We start from the raw sequence: 20256 nt of genomic DNA on the forward strand, positions 1-20256 counted from the left end.
TAGGCTCTTTTAATATCGCCGAAAGGACCCCCTGATTTATGCTTTATGCTATTGTTTAGGAAAAGCTACTACTGATCTACAAAGCAGTAAGAGTATTAACAGTACTGGAAGAAAAAAAAAAAAGCACAAAACATTTCAATCTGTCTTTAGATGCAACAGAGGTTTTATATGTAATTTTAAAATTTCCAGCTACTGTGGAGCTGAGGGTAATTATCCTTATTTTAAAAGGTGAAAGGCAGAGGGGCTAATTTCTATCTTTTGAAGGTTTAGCACAAACAAAATAGGTGCTTATGACAAAACCTATCCAACCTGATTAATTCTTAGAGTCCTACAAGGAAAGGCTTTCTCACATGATCCATGAAACTTCCCACTTTCACTGGACTTGAGTTCACAGCTGTGAAAAATGATTGTTTAGGTAATATATTGAGCTACTAAGAAAGGTGGATTAACATTGGAGAAAAGATAATTAAATATAGTAGAAAACAAAAGAGAGGAAAAAAAGAAAAACAAACTGAAAAGTATACAGTCCACGTGCTTTACCAGAAAACTGAGATTATGATAATCTGTCATCACAAAAACACTTTTTAGAAAATCTGTTTGATATGCTAATTTGATCAATGCTACATAAAGAGTAATATTCTGAGGATTTTCTTTTGAAGAGTTGTATGTTGTTCACTTGTCATAAAATTTCTTTTTAAAGTGCATCAAAATCTAAAACCTATATTAAAAATATCAAGCAATCCAGGTTCCAAGCCTCTCCTATCAGTTTGCAGAATGAGAATAAGAATTGCAGAATAAGAGAATAAGACATAAATGCAAACACCCAACTGAAAAAAAAAAATAAAACTTGGGAAAATTTTGAAGGTAGACCAGGTCAGTAGACATCCTCAAGTGTGACATTCCGGCTCTGATGTTGTCAGCTGCTCAGAGCTTCTGAATGAAGGTAAACTCGGGCCTGATTAGCACATTTCAAGTCTGCCCCCAGCAAGCTTTGCTTATAGGTGGTTTTTCCATTAAAGTAGTTTTGAAAGCAAACCCACTCTGATGATGCTTAACTTAGGGCTGTCCTAGACTGGTATTTGGTACCTTCGTGCTGATACAAGGAGTGCTGTTCTAAGAGCAATCTAGACAGTTAAAGAATGGGCTGCTATTGAAATATTGCTCTCCCCTCTGAATTCTTCCCCTACCCCTACTGTTCCTAGTCCTATGGCCCTGCTTTTTCCTTTACACCTGCTCTGTCCTTTTTCAGATGTGTCCCTGGACTGGTTTAACTCACTGAGCCAACAGAAATCTAACCCTCTACTAGTCCTTTCCCATCCTTTCCTCACCCTCTTTGAATTAGTTTCCTGCTTAAGTAGTGAATTAAACCAGCCCAGGGAAGGGAGGAGGGATGTCCAAACCTATGGCACAGCTAGCCCTGAACAGGAGGTTGTGGAGTAGAGTGGATCTACCATTGTTGGTAGCAGTGAATTTTACCTTATACTACAGGACTATCAAGAAATTATTTTAATATTAAGAAATGTGTGCCACTAATTTCTTGTAATGTAATACAAAATAGATAAATTGTGATGCCACATTTCTCACCATTTGGAACTATTCCACATTCCCTTTCCTTCACTCTTCCCTACCTGGTGACCACTGGCTGAATAATCCCTTGCCTGCAAACCTCACACAGGGTAACTCTGCCTGCTGGGACAGAGGGAGTGCAGAATATGAACCTGGCCAAAGCAGGCATTTAAGACTGCTCTTCTTTGAAGACTGATCTGATGGAAACCTGTGCCATTCCCATGGCATTGGGCAGATCCTGGCAAAGACCAGGCCTCAGCACACCAACATGCTGTTCTTAAGTTGCCAGATGAAAATTCAGTTTGTGTTTAGAATGTGATTTATAAATTGACGTAAAGCCACACATCATAACAGAAAATGAAATCAAACTGCACATTTCCTAAGCAGAAAAGATGTGGAGTTAGAAAGCTGAGGAGAAGTAACAGTTGCAGCAAGGGAGAAGCAGTTCTGGTGAAGATTTCTTTAGCATTAGCTCTTCCTTCTCCCTTCCCAGAGGTGGAGAAGCTAGCAGCTACTTGAAAAGAATTGCTATAAGGATGGGGGGAAGTGTTCTGCTTTGCCTGTGATGTTCCCATCTGTAGGAAATGATGGACCCTAATTATGCAGATTTCCTTAGTGAATCATCTCTCTCCACTTTCTCGTACAGGAAATAATAGAAAGTAACAGTGTTCATTAAGTGTGTTGGGCTGCTATCCTTGGAGACTAAAATCTCCCTGGAATGGCTCATGTAGTACATACAATACAAGCTCTCCACATTAGCATGCTTCAGCCCTCCACAATTCACTCTGGACTCTGGAAAGTGCAATTTAGCATATGGAAGTGCACACATATTATTCCAGGAAACCCACATCTGCCCCTGGGGAAAAGAAAAACTACCACAAAACTGCCCAGATGGCACAGGCCCTTGTTCTGAGGTGAAACTCTCTGAGCTTAAGGGACTCCAGTCTGCATAATTTCCCCCCAACACACCTTTGTGGGTGTGGGTGTGTTTCTGTGTGTGTGTGCAAGGCAGTTGCCGTGTGATGGTTCCCCTCACATTGTGCCAGGTGGTTTCCTGTCCTGGACTACCTCTGTCCAGTGGGACAGAACCACGGGAACACTTTTCAATCGAGGACAAACAGCTTTCAGCCTTGGTCCTGTCTCCTCTTTTGCTCCATCCATCTGTCCTGGTTCCTCAGCCCCCTGCTCTTTGCCCTCCTACAGACTTCAGCATGAAAAAGAGACTGAAATGGCCTGGAAGGGGAGGGAGAAATCTCAGCAATGTAACGGATGACAGTGCAAGGGGCTTGTGGTACAAATCCTGTGTGTGGCTGGAGATGATGGCAAACCTTGCTGCTAGTGGGCCTGAGGGGAATTGGCTGCCTCTCTGCCCTCTCACACATCTCCATTGCCTCTCCCTTCAGGCCTGTGAAACCATTTCTCTTACAGCCCTGATTGCCTACCAAGTGCCAATTAGCAATGGCTGTTTTCTGATGTTGACCAACACAGCCAAGAGTCAGAAGAGGCTCTGGGTGCAGAAGCATCAAATGAATTGTAGGGAGTCACTGGATGTCAATACCCCAACTGCTTGGTCTCTAAGGGTGTACACTCTGATAAGCCCTCCTGCTTTTCTCACTTTTGATTCAAGAGAAGTGACAGTGGTGACATTTTTGGTCACATTCAAGGTTGAGGCTGTGGCATGTTGAGGGGAGGGGAGCAATATCCTGAGAGCTCAGTCTTGTGTGAAACACAAAGTTTCTATTCAGAATCATGAATTTAAAACCTTGGCATGTTTTTGATCTCATAAATACAGGCACAGCATACTTACAATATCTAAAGAGAACGTCTGGAATGCAGATTGTTTTATGTAGTGTTTAATATAGTTGGGGTAGATGTGGAGCACTATGGGACACCATAATTTTCCACATGGAGTATTGTTCCAGGATGCTTTTGAAACACTTTGGCTCCATCACCATCATATTATACTTGTTAAATAGAAGACATTAACTAGAAACAGGTGATCGCCCAGTGAGGGTAGGATGGGATGGTGCTTTGCATTTTGACACAACATCCAGAAAAGTGTATCCTGTTTGAGTGCTCCAAAGACTGTTAGAGTACAAGTGTTTGTTATTCAAGTGAGGCTGACATTAATCCCCAAAGTCAGTGTTATCCATTCCAGGCTGTGGGACTGCGTAGTGAGCAGATGTGCCAGTGCATATGCGCAATCCTTATGTGAAAATACAAACCAGTTGTATTTTGGAGGAGCAGGGCTCTGGTATTGGCATTCTCCCCTTGCCTTAGACAGACAGTATTTCTAGATTAAAAGACATCTGCAAACTGTTTTTGTGGTAGTAGGGCAGGAAACATTTTATAGGCATTACATGACTGTACGGTATGAATATTCAAGCTACATTTTATTAAAGTACATAACTCGTCTGACATAACTGGGTTATTTCTTCCTCTAAATTTAGCATACAGCAACACTTATTTGCTTAATAAGGAGCAGTATTTACTTTAAGGTTCCCACAATATTTACTTTGGGACCCAAATCAGTTTCTGATGACTTCAGTGGTGATTGGGTCAAATTCTTCCTTATTTTTGTGAAAAAGAGATAGGACTTCTCTCACCATTTTTCCTTTCCAACTTAGAGAACATATATCAAAAGCAGATGTCCAAAAAGTGCTGCAGAAAGATTAAATGAGGAGGAGGTAACCTGGAGAGTAGATACTTTTATAATCACTATATAGAGTTCATAGCCAGTTTTCCATACTGAGCTTATTATGAGAGTTCCCAGAAGATAGAAACCAATTAACTCTTTATTTTGTCAGTGATCATTCTAGGTGTTCTTTAATGGGCATTATTCTTGCTAAATTATGAATGAGCTTTATAGTAAGACAAATGCCATTATCAGAGTTATTTATTCATGGGCTGTCATCCATAACATCCCCACACTCGTTTTTCTCAAAGTTTAGTATCGATCATTTGCTTTAATCAGATGCATCAAGGGACACTGAAAGAATCAGCAACTGCAACTTTGGACATCAGCATCTCTCTCTGGGTCTTTGCCAAATCTAACTGAGCACTGAGGCCATGTCCAGCATTAGGTAACAAGGGCAGTAAGTGGGAGCTTATTCTCCTTTCATTAGGGTAAGTGTCTGTGTGTCCCCCAAACTTTAACTTGACTGATGATGAATCCCACTGTACTGACATGCCCATTACTCTGCTTTTCCACTTTAGTCTGAGTTCCCTCAGGGCTCTGCAGGGACTGTGCCCTGAAGAATTGCTGGGAGTGCAGAAGGGTCTTGCTCAACCTAATGGTATTGACTGCTGTTTGCTCTGTCTCACCAGGTGAAATCTTTTAAGATGAGAGTAAATATTCTCTGCTCCTTGGTAGCTAGGAGGTTCAAAACAGTCTAAAATCAGCATTACATTCGATGAGGCAATTTAAAATGATACAATGTCTATTGCTGTTTATACTGCTTACAGAGCAGACAGGAGAAAAGCATGGTGTCAGCATCTGGCCTGTCTCAGTGAGTGCTTGCTTCTGCATCGATCTACATGTGTCAGAGACTGCCTTATTTTCACTCTTTATTTCTTTACTCGGAGATTCAGCTTTACCAGATACTAAATCCAGGCACGTGCAGTAAGAAATCTAACCTTTTTGTTTCTTCATTGATTGACATACATGGTGTCCCCGAAACACACTGGGTTAGCAGACACTTCACTTTAGGCATGAGAAAGTCAAAGTCTAGATCTGAATGAGTCACTTTAGGTTTTTTCCAAACTCAACGAGGAGAAACGGGCATCTTTAGGTGTCAGTTTTTCAAGAAGGGCATTTAAGAGGCAGCAGACAGGCTTAGACACCAAGATCATTTTTACACTACTAAAACTGAGCCAGGCAACTGCACAGCCCTGTGCACCAATGCATGACCATCCATATGGTCAAATTGTGAGCAAAGTCAGCAACAGGCCAGCACTCTCCCAGACAGTGCCCACACACAGTTTGGGGCTCAGCATGGGCCTGACACATCCTCAGTAAGCATGTTAAATGTGGTCAGGCTGCTTTGCAGGCAAAGAGAGTTTAATCATGTGGACATGAAAAAAGTTAGCCCAGAGTGAAGCCCAGAGACTGGAGATTGGGTTCAATCCCATGTGATTTTCTAATAGAGAGTGAATCTTTAGAAGTCTGTAGCCAAAGATGAGTGGAATCCTGTGGTAAGTGTAATTTCCAGTGTTTTGGAGGACACTATAGCACATCTGTGATATAGTGGGAAAGCAAGTGACTTCCACTTAGAGCAGTATAAAGCAATCCCAAAGCCCTGCAACATGCACTTAGGATGCAGATTTGCTATATTGGAATCAGATCAGTAAATTGACAGGATGTTATCCTATGAGGATAATTCTCTTTTCAGTTACAGAGTACAGATCTAGAGCAATTTCACTAAGTTCCAAGAACTCACCCTGGTGTAAAAAACTGCTGAAAACTCAGGCCTACTGACTTTTGAGTTTGATCTTTACACCAGCAAATGTCGCTCAGACTCAGGAAATCCCAATGACAAATTTAAAATTCAGCTTCACACTTGGACCTGATTTGTAAAATAGGACATTTCTCTGCTTTCCAGAGTTCACTTGACTTGTCCAATATATGAAAAAAAAACCCCAGGTTTGTTTCTACTTACAATTATTACCAGGATAATTAGCTCTGTATAAATTATCTATACATGATATTTTTGTAAATATCTTCTATTGTTACTATTAAGGGTTTCAAGATATTTTGAAATCGTTGTATTTCACTACAGCCTGACCTCCTTATCTTTTTGCTGGAAAAGATAGTAAGAGACAGAGCGTACATATTCCTTTTAGAATGAGATACACAATTCCCTCTTTCCCTCACCACTAACACAGTTTTTTGAATTCCAAAGTCCCACCGTTTTGCGCAGATCCATCTGCTTCTATTTTGAGGCAACTATTCCTTTGGCTCTGGAGTGCTGGGTAGCACTCCTGTTAAAGTCTGTCACTGTCTCTGGTTAATCAGCTGGAGAAGCTGCTGCTGCTATCTCTGCAGCACTCGGTGCCCATGACAGCCTGGGGAACAAGAGGGTTGGAAGAGAACCTGTTTCTCCCACATGCTGGTGGAGAACAGATCACTTGAGAGCCAGCATTTTTTTCCCCACTTCCATGTATTTTTTTTCTGTAGCAAATAATAGTCTTGATAGAGATGCACAGGAATTTAAGGTACAGCCATATAAAAGGAATATGTGTTATTTTTAAATAATTGAAACTTGAAACATCCGAGGCAAATGTAGACTTCCTAGTAAAATGGCAGAGGCACTTACGAGGCAAGGCTGTGTAGTTAATCCAAATACTAATTTCCTCTGGTTGATGGAATCTATATTTCAAAGACACTTTAGTGTACTCTTTGTGCACATGCATGTAGAAATTCTACCAAAACAAAACTGAAGTTTTGAGCTGGATAAAACATCTCCAGCCTTTCTGACAAATAAAAAACACATTTGGGGAAGAATGCCAAGCTTTACCGTGAGTCACTGGTGACAGGTCCAAGCACGGAGGGCCTGTGTTGGCCCAGGCTGCTGGTGCTCTCAGCTCTCTGCCAGGCTGCCCTGCGTGGGTGGCTGCTCTGTTTTGGGGCCAGCTGCCTGCCTGCAGCACAGAGGAGCCACTGGTTAGGAGGAAGCCGTCTCCAGTTCCAGTTTGTTTAGCAGCACCACAGTGTTGGGCCCTGATGCACAAAGAGAGCAGCTGCCCTTGCAGTCGAGGTGCAGCAGGCTGCCAGAGGCGTTAACCACAGCCAGAGTTTTGTTCTTAATTTATTTTTTGTTCATACAAAGCCCCCCTTGCATGGATTCCACCTGGGTGCAGAAGAAGATCTGTTTGCTCTGAAATTGCACTCTCTGGTGCGCATCCATGACTTTTGGCATCTCCATTCTGAACATGTTGTTTATAGGCATCTAAACTACTTAAAACTAGGTTTACAGCTCTAAAGCAGGTATATACTGTGGAAAATGTAATCTGCTTTCTTCAGCTTTGTGTTTTAAAATTCAACATGAACAGAGCCTTTTACCTCATCAGACTCAAAATGGAAGAACTATATTGTCATAAATAGGAATTTTGTCATTATTATTGATTTGTTTTCTGGATGCATAGCAAACTTGTTCTTTTTTACTTCATTTTCTGCTTCCTGGGCATTGTCAGGGCTTAGAATACTTTTCTTTTGTTATCTTTTGTATAAGTGAAGATAACATTTGATGAATCAAATGTTTGACAACATATTCCTGCTTGTCAGAAAAGGCATTCAAAGGACTGTTTTTATAAGACCAAATCTGTACATTTTACAGCAGTAGCTGAACTTTCCTGTGCAACCTACATATGATGCCTCTGCCTTCTTTCCTGCATTCTAATCTCTGGGCATATTCAGTGATGAAATGTCATGTATGCCATTTACACCTTTATTCTAAATGAGCTGCAGAAAACAGCCTTATCACCCTCGTGTCATTTTTCCTTTCAGAGCTTGAAATGCAATGTGTTAATTGCCAGCTATTACTTATTTATGATTATTGCACCACATTTGCTTTTTTTGTGATTCTAAAATCATGTTCTGGACCATTACTGTTATTATTGTAACTACTGTTATTTATTGTTCTTATAAATGGTGTAAATTATGCTTTTCAACTGAAATTAAAAATCTTTTCTAGCTTTGATATATTTAGGCAGTGCTGAACGAAATAATGGCAATAATAATTTTATCACATAGACACCTCCAAACACAGAAAGACTGCTGACTTTGAAGTTTGGTCAAAGTATGGTTAGGGGAAAATTGTCAAGATACAAAGGGATTTATGCATGCATTTATTACTTGCACTAGTGGGAGTTCCACCAATAAATCCCTTGAGATGAATGTGAGCCTGCATTCTTCAATGCTAGTAGAACAGACCTTATCTTCAGCAATCATTTTATTTCCACACTTTAATGTTCCCAATCTATAGTGCAGCTCTCTATAATTTTTCTAAAAGATTTTTTATCAGTCTTGATCAAATGTGTTAGTTGATAAATGGTTGAGAGGCACAGACTACAAGGAAAGATGCAATGAGTCATGCTGTCTCCTAGAAACCAGCCAGCAAATACCTTTCAACAACTCTTTCAGCCTCCCCAAGTACCCTCCACTCCAGTACTCTCTCAAGATCTAATATAGACTTCCACACTACTTGGGATGTTCACCTGCCCAGGAAAATTTGGGAAGCAACTGTAATGAAACAAAGTGAAGTCCTTCAGTACCCACCCAGTGGAATGGGGCTTGTAGTAAAAGAAAGCAAGAGAATGGTGACAAAATAGGTCGGTGAGGGAAACATTTCCTCAACAGTTTAGCCCAGTCTGAACGTGGGCTTCTGCCAAATGCAGCAGTTCAGCTCTTCCCCTGTGCTCTGACCACAAAGTCCCTTCCCTCAGGATTAGCTGTCATATTATCAACTGTATGAATAAGCTGATTTGTCTGAAAAACTTACAGGAACAAGAAAGTGATCAGTTTTCTGTGTTGGGAGGCTCTGCAATTGCTACTGCGAGCACAAGAGATTCTTCAAGAACATAAGGCAGGAAACATGGGGCAAAGACTGCTTTAGGCTACAATGCAGTCAAAGGTTGTTCACTGAGAAACCACATCCTCAGCTAGAGTGATTTATTTGAAGGAAGAATTTTTAAATTTTACTAAAATCTGGGCTATCTGTGCCTGTAGGGCTGCAAGAGCAATTCCACAGACCTTCCTGCTGGCCCCTGGTGCTGCCCTGGTGCAGAGGTATTGCACAAGATATAGGATAGGACACAGGGTTTGTGGACTGACTTTACTCAGATCCATCATTTGGTGAAGAGTCAGGATCTTCTGGATGATACTCAGTTATTGCTCTAAGACACAAACTGGGAAAGGTCCTTAGGCTGTGGGCATGGAAAAACTCGTAGGCCTGAGTCTAGAAGAGATGTTAAACCTCATTGAAAAGTGATTCCCAAAAGCACTTGTGTTTTCTTCTCCAGCTGCCTGTCCACACAAAATGAGGCTTCTTCCTAGGACTCCAGTGAGATAAATTGCAATTTGTATTCCCATATAGCATGTAGAAAAACTAAGGAAAAAACATAAATAATTTGCCTAATAAATAGAGTAAAGCTTCACAAGAATTAATATTACTGGACCCAAGAGGCCGAGACCCTCATTTCTGTGGCCTTATGATCTGGCCATGTCTCTCTAGAACCTGTAGAAATAGTTTCTATGGCAATGACCTACAAGAAAAAAGTTATATTTGCATATGCCTTTACTGATCTTGCATTTCCTTCAAAAACGATTCGAATAGATTAGCAATAAAGGATAAATATTGGAAGAGCCCTGTGTGGAAATTAAGAAGAAGAGCACCAAACCCTTTCTCCTTTTCTAGCTGCAGTGAGCACTGGCATCAGCTACAAAGCTACAGTGTCTCTCAGGGGTCTCATAGCATGGGCACACTGAACATCTTGAGGTCCTCTCCTCCTCCCTCTTACTGGAGCAACTGTAGGGTGCCTGATACCACTGACACCTGCCTGTGACCCACTGGGCCCCTGAACTCCTCAGATGTAAGTGCCCTGCAACAGTTCCCATAGGGGAGCTTTCACATAAGGCGTCAACAGTAATATAGCCAAAAAACCCCATTGTGGCACATTCTTCAAAGATGAAATCAAGAAAATAAAACTATTAAATAGGCAGACGATAGAGGCTGAATTGAACTTCCTTTATATAAACTCATTTTATACATGTGTATTCCAGCTAGTTTACCTTGTCTGGTAGGAATATGTTTTTACACTAATTATAAAAGACATCTTTTTCTATTTTGCCTAAAAACTAGTTCTAAGAGGCTTTGCATCCCTACCAGGCCTTTGGGTTTTGTTTGTTTGTTTGTTTGGGGGGGGCGTTACAGGAAGGGGGTAGATATGAAGGGAGTCTTCAGTAGGTTCTTGACACTGAAGGTGAGGCTACTAAAACAGAGCAATCTGGAATCCAATCTCAGGTTTCCAGGACATGGGTAAGCCTGATCCTGAAAGGTCTGAGAGAATGATCTATTAATCTTCCTTGAGGATGTTTTGTTTCACACGAAACCAATCTCTTTTTTCTATTTGCTCCTAGTTAGAGGTCGTAATCCTGTTTGTGATAGCAGCAAGATTCCCACAGCAACAGATTATGATGTCACAAGCAGAGATTTATGAAGCCATAGGACAGACAAACAGGAAGAAGGGCTCTGTTGTGATACAGCCCTGTCTGCAAACTCTTTTTGTAGTAAAGTGAGAGGAAACCCATGTCACAGAAGTTATATTTTAACTTTCTAAGTGGCTGGTTATCAAAGTGTGAATGAGCATAGATATTCAGTAGCAGGTTTTATGCTTTAAAGCCCGTTCATAAATCCTGACTGAATACACTAAAATCCCGTGAGGCAACTTGACAAATATCATGAACAAAATGAGTAAAACGCAATGGCATGGTCAACAACAATATCCAATGTCTCTGTAAAATGAAGGAAGAGATACTGGGCTGAAGGCTGCTCAAGGGATATCTTGAGGTGCAACTGTGCCAGAGGTAGCCCCATCCCTTTCATAGTCTCATGACAAGTGGGGAAGTATAGAGTTCCCCCTTTTTCTGAAAAAAACATTACTTCTCCATGAATACTTCCTTGACTATATCTCAGATGGGCTGCCTCACTTTGGGAATTTCTAAGTGCCCATTGCAGACAGATTCATGAGACAAGGACTCTAACAGAGAGCTCTGCAGGATTTCCTCCACCAGTGAATGAGTTACAGAGCTTCAGGTCTTGTGAGTGGTCAGGTACTTGCTGTGGTGTAGGGCTCAGCTATGAAAGTTGGCCTTTCTTGTCACAGGACCCACCTTTGTCCTGAACAGAGATGATGGAAGGTTTGTCTGTCCAGCTGAGCCTGCCTAGCACCTGGCTCTCAGAACAGAGGACTGGCTTTGGAGAGCTGTGTAGTTGAAAGGGTCTGTTTGCCTGTGTACATTTTGGGAACTGAGTGTGTGGGATTTGGTCTCAGTGTGTGACCCTTGCCTGTCCTTCACAATCTTACCTAACTTGTCCTTGTTTGACCGTGCCTCAAAGTAATCAGAATACTGTTTCGAATCTAACTTGCACAGTAACTGGCAGGAATTTGATCTGGCATTTTACTGAGATGTAACCAAATGTGACTTGTAGAAGAAATTCCTCAACAATGGCACTTGTGCCCTTTTAGTGGTATTTTATTCCAAGTTCTGGACCTTAGCTTTCTCTGTGGTTTAGCTTTGGATTGAATTCAAACCAGAAGGAGCATGTTTTCTGGATCAAAATCAGGTGCTGTAAAGAATAGCTGAGTTTCCACAAGGACATCTGAAACACATAATTGACTTTGTCTTGCATATGAGATTTCTACCAGGCCAATACAACTGAGAACTCCTTTGATTTAAAAAATGTGAAAGAAGCCTATTTTCCTTTCAATTCTTTTCAAGAAAAAAGCAAAGCCCTTATGAAAATCACATTAAAACTGTAAATTGGTGTCAAGTCATTCTATTGATAGGACCTCATTGCTGATTTTCCCCACTGTTACAAATCGTACAATAAAAACACAAATAAAAAGATATATCTTGTAGTCATAGCAGTCACATAAACTACACATTCATAAAAACTGTGCTTTTCTTCTCCTGCAGAAACAGGCTGCATTTTTGCACTGACACAAGTGAGTGCTGTCACTAAGAAGTCCCAATATCCTCCTAAATCTGCTGTTCATTGCTATCTCCCCCAGGTCTTTCTGTAACTCTGGCAAAAACATTCTTCTGAACACTCTTATGAACTGGATCAGGGAAATCATAGAGTAGTAGAACTACTTAGGTTAAAAAATAGGGCCTTTTTAATACCTGTTATGCTTTTGACTGGGTCCCACATTTATCCTTATCTCCAAATTGGAGAAACATGGATATGAAGAGTGGATGGTTTGGTGGATTAGGAAGTGTTGGAGGGACACAGCCAGAGTGCTGTAGTCAATGGCTCTGTTTCCAGGTGAGGGCCAGTCATCTGTCTTAACTGGTCTATTTTGATGACCTCAGCTTCACTTCTCACATGTCTTCCCCTCAAGGCCCTTCCGTATCTTTGTAGCCCTGTGCTGGATGGTCTCTAATGGCTTTCAACCTTTGCTATGTTTTGGTGCTCAAAACTGCATAGAATGGTCAAGGGGAAGCCACACCAGTGGAGAGTACAGTGGGACATTCTCCTCATATCACTGCTTGTATTGGTCATATATCTATGAAACTAAAACTTACCTGGAGTCCTGGAACCAGCTACATCTTGATTTCAGTCTCGGATCTTTACTCCATACGCACTCCAGGTTGGACATGACCTGAACAACCACCATTTGACCTCAAGCCAGCCTTTGACCTTCATACATGTAGAATAAACCCAGATAGCAGAGCAGTTTGGTGACTGCTGCTACACTTTCAAGTTAATTCTGATTATGATACTTGATTTAGTGCTTCTTGTTGGAATTGGAGAGACATTCTGATTATGAACAAGCACTAAACAGCTGTGGCACTAAAAGAGATGGGCAGACACAGCAGGCAGAACCAACACATGGTGCTTGATGTAATTCTCTAAGATTGTTCTTGATACATGCTTTAGTGTCATTTACTTCAAGAAGGTCATTCTAAACAACATTATTTTAAAAACCGTACAGAATTAAGTAACAATCATACTGATATTTTTGGAGTTCTTCATTTCTTGAGAAACAAGTTGTCATGTTGTTTTAATTTTATCACAAGTACAGCCAGTAAGTAAATATAAAAAATCTCCCTTAAAGAATATATTAATTTGTGCTCAAATTTCCAAAGCTTGTGGATTTTAACTTTGCTTATTTAAAACTTGTCCAACTTTCACGAACTACTGCATCCTCAGTTGCAGGAAAAATACACCACAAATGTTAAAAATATTAATTTCTAAATATTTTGAATGCCAAGTGGGAAATGAATAATGAAACAAAGAAAGTGTGTTTCTTGAACATGACTTATATTAGGCTTACACCCACACTTGCCTTAAATAACTCCTATAGTGGAACTCTAGCTATTTACTTTGCATATCTTTCAGCCCACACTGATGGTTCTTAGGACCCATGAAGTCCTCCCATTTGAGGATGTGAGGTGACTTTACAAATATGATCAGATCATAATGAGTAGATAAGTTTCATGATCTCAATTTCAGACATGTGGGTTCTGAGGCACAGAAGTTTAAGTGACATTCCCAAGGACACAGAGGAAGACAGTGAGAGAGATGAGAAGCCCAGAGTTCCTGACCTCTCTGTCCTGCTCACTAATCACAAAACTGCATGTCTTCTGCATACCTCAGAGATTTTTCCATTGCTGCTGAGGAACTGAGTGTTCAGATGCATCCGTGTACTTGATTCTTTCATCAAAATTCCCTATATAGCAAGTATAATCTAACAAAGTTTTTAAGGGCAACAGTGAAAGGCCAGAATTAAATTTCTGCCACTTTAGCCTTAGGAAATTCAAAAGCATGGTTCTTCTGACTGGGTCGCTGACAGGTACTTGTCACAGCAGCAGGTGTCCTTCTCTTTTGCAACAGCCCAGGGCGTGCACCTGGGAGAAGTAAAGATCTGTTATGGCTGAGAGTCCCGGGCACTAGCACTAATTTTCTTGCTCAACGTAGATGCCAGCTAGACTGTGTGCACTTCAGTGATTACAGAAGTGCCAGAGTTGATGTACCTTTTGACATGTCACAAAGGATATGCCCCCCTGGGAATCAGTTCATAAAATCTACAAAGCTCTCTCCATCCCCTGATTAACACAAGCAGTCAGATTGTGCAATCCTTTCCATAAATTTAAAATCTTTTTAAAAACTCCTTATCCTTTTTCGGTCTGGTTAGAAAGATGATTCTGAACTTTATAATTTTAATGGTTGTCTTTAATTTCTTCATGGCAGTCACTCTTATTAACTTAGAACATTGTGAAAATGCTTGAGCTAATTTTAAACAAGGAGTCTTTGGAGTAATCTTGCTGGGCAGCAAGGCTCAGCAAGGGATCTCTTAGTTTACTTTTCCTAGTATCTAACGTAAACCTCATGACACAACTTCCTGGCCATTCCCTCAGGTCCTGTCACTGATCATCAGAGAGAAGACATTGGTGCCTGCCCCATTGCTTTGTCTCATCAGGAAGCTCCCACTGAGCTTCCATTAGTGGCATTAGTGGCAGGAACTCTAATGAGTGGCATTAGTGGCAGGAGTCACATCGTCTAGATTAATTTAATCTGAAAGGAATCCATCTGATGCCTTCTACAACCATTTTGCAAGGTGAAGCAATCAGATTAGGAGATGTGCTTCAAAATCAATCTGAATCCAAACTGATGTTAACACACCTTTTCTTTCTTAGGCTAAACAGGCTATATGCATCTGCGTGTTGCTACAAATAAAAACCACCCTTCCCATGCTCTGAATAGGACAGACCTGACCCAGCTGTGGTATGGAAGTGGAGTGCTGTGATCTGACTATTGTATGCTAAGGAGAGCTTTAATCTGCCTCTATCTTCTCACTACATCTTGTTCTCAGTCTCTTCTAAAATGAAACCCATTCTCTATGCAAAACTGGGAGCAATTTTCCGGGCCTATACCAAGTTTAATATGTCTTTTTGGAACAGGGATAAACAGAGCTGGACATGCTACTCCAGATGTGGCTAGCGTTCGGAGCTTGTCATTTAGATTCTGCAAATGCTGGTAGACATCACTGCATCAATTACAGGCAGTTCCCATTTCAAGGCTATTTCAGCAATTGTAAAAGAGAGAAATTTAGCCATCAGCTACAAATAAGGCAGGCAGAGAGTGTAGACCCAAAATAAAAGAATTGCAGCATTCTGTACCACAGCTCATCAGCCTGCTCTTACCAGCACCCAGGCAAAATTATATGTATAGTTAGAACTGATCCATAGTCAAGATCATATGAAATAGCCAGGACATGTTTTCTATGAGCTATAACTATTCATCTGAAAGATGTTACAGAGGGGGGAAAAAATCACAATGGGATAAGCACATGGATCTGCTGTTATTTCCCCTAAAAGGTATTACTGGGGCAGATTTTTCTCTCCACCTTCTCACATCTCAACTCTCCTGGAGTTCAAAATGGACAATTGACAAGCCCCTTAGGACTATGATGGGGCAATTAGGTTGATGAAAATGAATATAATAGGATTGCACATTTTCATCAAATATCTGTTGTCGAATGGACAACATAACATTTCCTGTCCACATAACCCAGTATTTTGCATTTATGCACCCCAGGCAGAAAATTTAACTATCAGGAGGAACAAATATGCCTAGTTGTGAGATAAAAGATGGAAAGGACAAAGAATAATGGAAAAACTTCTATTTTTGACAGCTATACATCTTAAATACATAAAAGACTTTAAAGTTGGAAGGCAGCAGACTCCCAAACACTTCACAGTTGCTGTCATTGGGTGCTTTTTGTCAGAAATATGATTCTGACTGACATTTGTGGGAGTAGCATTCACAGGAAGGATTGTACTGAACAGTAGCTTGAATTTGGCATATCTATATTGAACCATAGAGCACACTATAGATATTCCTAAGCTGGTTTCTCATCTGTTTTCAGGGTAATGTTGTGTCTTAGATAATTAGCCATGCTAAGGGGCAGAGTTATTTTGTAAGGATCCTGTGCTAAGTAAATGTAGTTCTTCTGCCCCTAGGACCTGAGCTAGAATATCAGTATCAGGGTTCTTTTGCTTACAGTGGATTTGGGCAACAGCCAAAGGTGTAGTATTGCACTGGCAGGTGTGGGTGTGTCCTCAGCTGGTGATTCTGTAGAGAACGAAACATTTATCTGCACCACTTTCTCCATGTCTTATCTTCCTATTTTTTCTTTTAACATAAGGAGGACCCTTGGTGTACAGATGGTTTTACCTAATTTTAACCAAACTCAAACACTTCAGGTTCAAAAGTTTACTTTCAGTGTGACTGGTTTCATGTTCATGGTTTCATTCAAACAGGATGAAACCGGGGTAGAAGGCTCAGAAAGAATAATTTCACATAAAAAAACCAACCAAACAAACAAAAAACCTAAAGAAAAAAGGAAACAGGGATGAGCAAGGATGATTCAGAATTATGAACAACCTTTGAGATGATTCTACACCTATCTGAAGAGATTCTACATGAGATTCTACAATGACCTGGAAAGAGGTGATAGTGAAGTGGGACTTGGTCTCTTCTCCTAGGTAGTAAGTGACAGAACAAGAGAAAATTACATCACATTGTGCCAGGGAAGATTTAGGTTGTATATTAGGGGAAAAAAATATTCTTTGAAAGGTTGGTGAGGCACTGGAACAGGCTACCCGGAGAAGTGGTGGGACACCATCCCTAGAAATGTTCAAAAGGCACATGGGTGTGCACCTGGGGTTATGGTTTATTGGTGAATATGACGGCACTAGCTTAATATTTGGAATCAATGATCTTGGAGGTCTTTTCCAACCTTAGCCATTCTATGATTCTATTAATAGGATGAGAAAAAAAAGAAAATAAAAATAAAAATAAAAATAATGGGAAAAATTATACAACAGGTATGGCCACAATCCATATGGCCACAGCAAGGTGCAACCTGGCTTTAAAGGCAGTCTCCTGCTGCTGACTTTTTAAAATACTGTCTTGTGTGTCACTGTGGGGTTTTTCTTTTTTAATTGAGTAATTGAATCATTATGGAAACAAAATAGGGAGACAAGCAACCTGACAGCTCTCAGCAAATAGCTTTAGTGTGTCACAAAAATCTCTGTCATTCTTTCTTTGATTTCTAGCCGCCTCTTAGAAACTTTATTCCCACACAGGCGGATGGGGTGAGAGCACAGGGCTTATATGCTCCAAGTTGGACTGCAGCCAGTGGTATTTAAACTGCACTTACTCTTTGCCAGATCTGCTGAGAACCTGTGATGACATTTTTGGAAGGGCAAGATGTCTCTCAGAGTTCAGGGAACGGGTAGATTATCTGTCACTGTAAGTGCATATGTGATCCAAATAATTGCCTGACTTTCGTTTGCAGTCTGGGCTGAGGTGCTGCTTCATTGCTCCGGTATCTGAACCAGGGAGTCTATCTCCAGAGCTTGGCACATGCCCTGCTTCTGTTCACCATAGTTTTACAATAATTTTCTGAATTGAAGGGAAGCTCTTAAAAATAAAAACGTTTAGATGCTTTGTAGTTGTCTGTACCATAAAATGAATGAAACTTCCATGACCTTCTGGGTCTTCTACAAAGACCCTTGAAGCAGGGTTAGCCTGAGGGGTGGGTTAGCTGGTTGGCTGCCCAGCATGCTTAGGACTATAGTGCACAACTGAAATTCTAGGTTAATGTTTATCCCCAATCAATTAGCGTTTTGGAAAGGCATGAAATTCTGGCTTGCCCTGGGCACTGTTTGACTAAAGGCAAGCCACGGCTGGGAGCCCCAGAAGGTTGCAGTTCTTGGCTCCGTGGGAGGCCTGGCTGTACAGCGGCAAACAAGCTTTCCTCCAAAGACCCTCAGTGCTCTGTTCAAAAGAATTTTTCATTTTCCACCTGTGGCCATGAAAGAGGGTTGACAGATGGGCTGTTGTAATGGGCTATTGTGTAAATAGCATGCATTTAGCAGAAATGCTGAGGGTGTATATTTACAGGGGACTTACATGGATTTTCACTGTAGATGAGGAGGGCTCCAGAAGAGCCACTGCAGGCCTGCTGCATTAATTCCCTCCACAGAGTAAAGTATTTTCTTTTTCTTTATTAGGTTCTGTCAGAAACAAAAAATAGCAACTCAAGGAGGGAGGAGAGGAGTTGCTTTGAAATAACCTTTGGTCTTGATATTCATGGTTACTTTTTAAAAAGCTGGTCTCTCAAACCTCAGACTTACAATGGCACTTGTACTAATGTACAAAGATTTTGGGTGATTCTACCTCATCTTTGTCTTCCTCATTCCTGTGCAGAATATTCAGGAATAAAATAGACTGGGAAATCTGGAGCAACAGAGTGAAGAGGACTGTCAAGCATGTATTGATGGGATAGAATAAAAGATAATGTGTCCAAGTGAGCTATAAAACTGGCTGCAGAGGGTTAGGAACCTGAAGTTTGGAAGTGGAATCTGAGAAACAACAGAGAAAATTGTACTAAGGAGAGGATGAGGGGAAAGAAAATAAATTATTTCAACAAAGCAGTGAGGAGCTGGCAGGAAGAAGATGATCCCAAATGAAAATGGACAAAAAAGAGGTGAGCTGGAGTAGCAGCAGTACTGGAAGGACCTGTCTGAAGGACACTAATGAAAAAGCAGGAGAGGTGACGAGTGCTGGTCCCTGGGTGACCCAAGAGGCAAGTGGGGACGGCTGGCCACCCTCTCCACTGCTGGCCTCAGCAGTGTGTCAGCTGGCAGGGCTGGGAGCTGGCAACACAGCACTGACAGGGGGATGAGCAACACATGGTTTCACTGGCAAGGGATAGCTGTTCCCAAGGGACTTCAAAAGTTTTGATATATATAGAAGCTGGTCTGGCTCTCAGGCACAAGGCCAGCAAGTGAGAAGAGAGCCAGTACACATGTCCTTGTTAGTACTCCTTTCGAATAGGGACCCAGCCTCTGTGAAAACTCCCACTCTCAGGTCTGCCTGGAGCAGCCCCTGATTGCCATCAGGCAAGTTCAGTGTCAGGCCATTAGAGATAAAAGCGTGCCTCAACTTTTGTCCAAATCCTGCAATAAGCCCACGTTTCTGTTCCTAGCTCAAGACTATGTACTCTGGCAGTGCAGAACAATCACAGCCAACCAGGCGGCACCATGACAGTCCACAGGGATATTTTTGGAGGGTGGGAAAGTTTGCTGGAATCTATGCCAAATACCAATGGGTTCAGCCAGCAGGGAAATTTAGTGCCACTCATCTCAGGTGCGTCAACTTTTCCAAGCCTTCACTGCTGGTGTTTAGTACAGCAAAGGGTTGTCTCTGTGTGAAACATTTAGAGGGTGTGTTAATGTCCTTCTCGTGCTGTTCTCTGTGCTGACAGCAGCAGCAGCCCTTTATTCTGAGAAGATGGTAAAAGCCATGATTTATGGAGAAGATTCCCCTTTCTGTCCCCAGACACAGATGTCATGTGAACTGATGGGGTGCTGAACTGGTTTTGACCACATGGGGATGAGTCATCTCTTGGAACTGCCATCAAATTAGCAGAGAATCAGGATATCCAGGTCCTGTAGAGGAAGACTGGCCTAAGGAAAAGGTTAGCTCTGGCTGACGTCTCAAGACTAGGCCTAAGATTGTCTTCTTGCACACTTGATTGCAGTTCCATTGCTGCTCCCAAATGAATAGTGTATCTACTAAAGACAGCTAAACTTCCATGCCATTTAGTGAACAATTTGTGCCTTCCAAACACACACAAAAGTACAGTTTTGTTGTTAATTTTCATTTTTCGATTCCAGTCAATTGTTAATAATCATGTTGTCATTTTTTAAAGAGTTGGCACCAAAACTTCATTCATTCCACACAGAAAGAACTACCACCAACTTATTACAAAACCTGTGATTATCTCACAAAGTCATATTCTTGACATCTGTTAAGTAAAGGTTTATTTTACACTTCAAAAATCAATCTGCACAGCTGACTAAACTTCTTCAGTAAAGTCTGCTCCTGTAAAATA

The sequence above is a fragment of the Chamaea fasciata genome, unplaced genomic scaffold (assembly GCF_029207755.1).
Source record: "Chamaea fasciata isolate MVZ Bird 193981 ecotype frontalis unplaced genomic scaffold, bChaFas1.0.hap1 SCAF_1, whole genome shotgun sequence".
Taxonomy (NCBI): Eukaryota; Metazoa; Chordata; class Aves; order Passeriformes; family Sylviidae; genus Chamaea; species Chamaea fasciata.